Here is a 4,653-nt window from a genome sequence, read left to right on the forward strand (position 1 = left end):
TTTTTTATATGATTAAAATTAATTTCTACATGTTATCGCCCACAGCTGTGGTCGTGCCGGAGTGGTTATCGGGCATGACTAGAAATCATGTGGGCTCTGCCCGCGCAGGTTCGAATCCTGCCGACCACGACATTTGGTTTTTTGAGTCAGTTTCGTTTAATGAATGAAAAAAATTGTATTAACACAATGGGATCAAAAATGATTAAATAAATTCTTCTCATCTCGGCATAGACACGTAAGAAGGGGGTGTTGAAGACACATAACATAGGATTAAAGAAAATTAATTTTGTTAAAGATAGATTTTAAATAGATAAATTTAAAGTTGTTTAACAATTTTAATTTATAGAAGATGTGGCTATACATGATATATAAGCATACAATAGTATTATGTTTGTTGTCATCGTCGCCAATCATGAAAATCATGAACAAGTTGGTACTTGAATGAATTTGACATGCATATGACTAAAATCAAATTGAGCGACAAACAATAATTTTACCATGTTAGAGATAAGTGAAAAGATCAAGATATCCGTACAAATAGTTAAAAATTTGAGATCTTGCAACTTTCTCAAGTTTGATTTATCCTCTCAATATCCCGTCTCTCATACATTCATGTATTAAAAGACGAAAGAAGAAAAAAATTCTCCATCTAGAGTGAAGATGAATCTGGTTCAAATACAATATTGTACCAATTCAGTCTAAATAAAACTTATTACACGATACCTCCAATTACTTTAAATAAAATTTTCTACGAACTCTTCAAATACATTTAGTCAATTATGTTTCTTAGTGCGAATTATATATCGACTTTGATCCCAACACGTTATAGATTGTTTTCTCTACAAACTTTATAAAAGTTTATTGGAGATCATACTCCAACAACAACATGCCATGTATAATTTATTGGATACGAGGTTTAAAATAAGAAAGATCCAAACATTAATGTTTAAAAATCTGATGCCATGTAATGAGCATCAGCAATTGCGCGCAGTCTATCCATTTCTTGTTCTATCAACTTGAGAGGCATGGAATAAAAATTGTGGTTTCAGTCTTGTGAATTATAAGGTTTGCTGCACTGTATTTGATTACTTTCTATGAAGTCTTGTACAGAACCTTTTGGGCAAGTTGCTTTTTGCGTATGTACGTGAGTGTGTTTATGTTTTAGATGAAGTAGTCAAGGTGAAAATACAGGAGATGAAATTCTTGAGTCCAATTATTATGAAGGAAGCTTTAAGCTCATATCGAACATGAGTTGAGAACAAAAATTGAATGATATAAGATTTAATCCCTCGTTGTTCTACGGTAGTTTTTTGGTAAATCGAGTAGTTGTTAACCATTTGACTAGCGAAGAAAGAAAAACGAGGCTAATCTATTTATAAAAATTATACATGTAAATGTTGGATGAAAAGAACAACCTTGAGGGATTTTAACACCTTAAGGCTTAAAGAGGTGACTAATCAAAAGATAATGGCATGGAAGATTCACTTACCTTAGGAGTACAATTTACACTTTTATCAATTTCTATAGTGAGTATTTCTTTATTTTCTTGAAGTCAATTCACAATAAAATATTTTTATTCTTATACAATTTAAATATTCTGCAGTTTTAATTAATTGATAGAACAAACGAATTGATTGTAGAGTCCTTGTTTGACTTGCGTTGACCCTAACCCTCTCGATTTATCAATAAAATAGTATTACATTGGCAAAAAGATGGTCCGGCTCAAAATAACCCATTTTATACCCTAGTTATAGTCGAAATATATTCGCATCTTCTTATTACCCATTTAATATTAATAAATCGGGGTGATTGATGTTTGTTAATATGTGTTGAAAAAGTTGGGAGTAAAGGAATTTAAATAATAATAATAATAAATAAATAAAAATAAAAATAAAAAAGGTTATGCATTAGGCCATTTTCCTAAATCTTGGGTACGTATTACCAATAAGTAGCAAACTGTACAGCAACCTGGATGCCGCCAGCAGACAAAAAAAAATTATCAGAAAATTAATAAGAAACTCCGGAGAGCTTTTGTTTGGGCTCCATTTTATTTAAAATACATTTTACTCTCTCTTTTTTTTTTTTTTTTTTTTTTTTTTACACATTTTTTAATAAAATAATATTACACGTAAATTCAAAATATTTTCCTTCTTTTTTAACCACACATTCTTCAAAAAATCTCTATTCTAAAATACATTTTTGTAATGCGTTTAATGCGCTTAGATAGTACCATATTACTAAGTTTTATATCGTCAAAATGTTGATTTATATTTAACTTAGGTTAATTTTTTTTTGTTTAAGTGGTAAATCCGTTTCTAAGAAACTAAAAAATAAAGGAGGACAAATTGGCCGTTGGATGGAAGTTTGGTGGACTAATACACATATAAACAGAAGTTGAAGTACCATAATAGGCGGAATGGAAAATGGAGGATCAAAATCGAGGAGAGAATAAAGAAAAAGGGACTAAAACGTAATTTCTAAAAGTTACATACGACTGGGCCGTCGCCTGGTGATACATAACAGAGGCTTATTTGAGTGACAGCCTAATTTTGTATTGGGCAATCACTCAAGCAAAAACCCAGCAAAAAGTTATATTTTTCCCGTTTTGAGTCCTACACCAAATGGGAAACTCTTTTGGACGCGGTTTTCACCCAATTTTAGGATTGTTGAAGGCCCTATAAATACAAATGTTTGGAGATAACAAAGGGTGACCGGTATACCATTCCATTCATCTCATATTTCATCATAAAATTCCATCTTTTTGGAGCAAAACTAGGATCTTCATTGGAGAGTTTATCAGGGTTGAAGATCAAGCACGAAGATGGAGTTATACTATTTGATTTTCTTCTTCTCTAGATTATAAATTCCATCTTTTGTGTTAGTTTTTGTCTCTTTATTATGCTAGGTTGAACTGTTTTTGTGTAAGGTTATCGATGAACCTTCTATTACAAAACTTTAACTTTTGAATCTTATTTTTGCTATCAATGCACGTTTTCAATTCTTGAATGGTTGTCATGGATTTATTTTTCTCCACAATTATATGTGCAATAATTGTATCATTTCTTTAATTTGTTTTACTTTTGAAAGATTAAAAATAAGTAAGATATAGTGTTAATTGTTCTAGAGTCTGATAAGTGATAGAAATATACCGCTATGCTCCACGTGATAATAAATATTCATAAATTCTTAATGCATTCTTGTATGTTCGCATCCGTTATAGAAATATAATCGGGTCACATGTGATCATAGATTCAACTCTACTCAAAATATATTGTTAAACAAATTAAGAATATTGATCTTCATAATTAAATTGTGTTGCCATATTCAAATGTTCAGAGTTAAAGTGGATTGATATAAGAGGATTCAAGATCCTAGCACATTTTTTATCATCATATTATCATCACATTTGCATTAATTTTAGTTAATTCAGGTCTTACATTCATAGGTATACTAGTTGATCACAATTTAGTTATAAAAAAAAATCACAAGTTTCAATTATTTCTATTAAGGTTAAGTTAATTTCAACTTAAACTAATACAATTTCTATGCGTACCATATTTGTATTCAAAATTCATTTTACTACTTGCTAACGATCCGTGCACTTACGGTATTTTAAACGAAGAAATAATTCCGTAAAAAGTTTTTGGTGTCATTATCGGGATTGTTACTTTAATTGAATTTGATTTAATCTAGCACTAATTCGAATTTCTATCTATATTCTTGTATCTTCTCCCTTAGGAGGCATACTTCTTAATTCACAAGCCTAGCATGAAATAAGTAACTATTCAATGATCTGTATAATTCGTGAAGTAAAATCTTACTCTGAAAATTTGAATCAACGTGACTTTAGTTCCTATGTGAATTATTTCATCGTAAAAAATAAGGATGGAATTACATGCCAAGATAGAACCTTCACTTTATACACAAGACATTTAGAAGATGCGCATAAAAGTTTTGGGGACAATAATGAGGTAGTTGACATGAGAGAGTTATGATTGGTGGAGAAAATGTGGAAATTCTAGTTTTTCTATCCTAATATTTTAAAGATCCATGCATAATTTTCTGATTCCGCGATTCAAAATTACAATTCTGCAAGAATCACTAAAATAATAGCATGGAAAACCTTAAATAGTTTCACATTTTCTCCTTCAATCATATCTCTCACCATGTCGACCACTCTATTATTGTTCCCATCAAAACTTTCATGCACATCTTCTGAAAGTCTTATATACAAAATTGAAGGTTTTATCTTAGTAGACAATTCCATCTAGTTTTTTTACAGCGAAATAATCCCCATATGAACAAAGGTGGCACGTTGATTCAAATTTTCAGAGTGAGCAGGTGAATCATTTTACTTCATGAATTATACAGGTTATAAGAATAATTACTTGTTTCATGCCCGGTTTGTGAATTAAGAAGTGTGCCACAGAGGGAGTAGATGATCCTTTCCAATTTGTCCTCATAGTTTAGTAAAGAACAAGCACAGTGGATGCTGGCTTTCCGGTTGTTTTACACCTGGTGGAGTGATGAAATGGTAATGAATGTTTACGAAAGACAGAGAAAGTGTATGACGACTAATATGTAAAATAGAGTAAGCATTTGGAGATGTCTTCTAATAATTCTGAATCATGAAGTACAATTGCCAGTTTAGAA

The 4,653-nt window shown here is 30.9% G+C and overlaps 1 non-coding gene across 1 annotated transcript; it reads left to right on the plus strand.

Moving 5' to 3' along the window:
* Window positions 1–47: 47 nt before the first annotated feature.
* On the plus strand, window positions 48–129 carry TRNAS-AGA. Its single transcript has one exon. It is a non-coding gene; the product is annotated as a tRNA-Ser (tRNA).
* The last annotated feature ends 4,524 nt before the right edge of the window (window positions 130–4,653 follow it).

This window comes from Olea europaea, unplaced genomic scaffold (genome assembly GCF_002742605.1).
Source record: "Olea europaea var. sylvestris unplaced genomic scaffold, O_europaea_v1 scaffold69, whole genome shotgun sequence".
NCBI lineage: Eukaryota > Viridiplantae > Streptophyta > Magnoliopsida > Lamiales > Oleaceae > Olea > Olea europaea.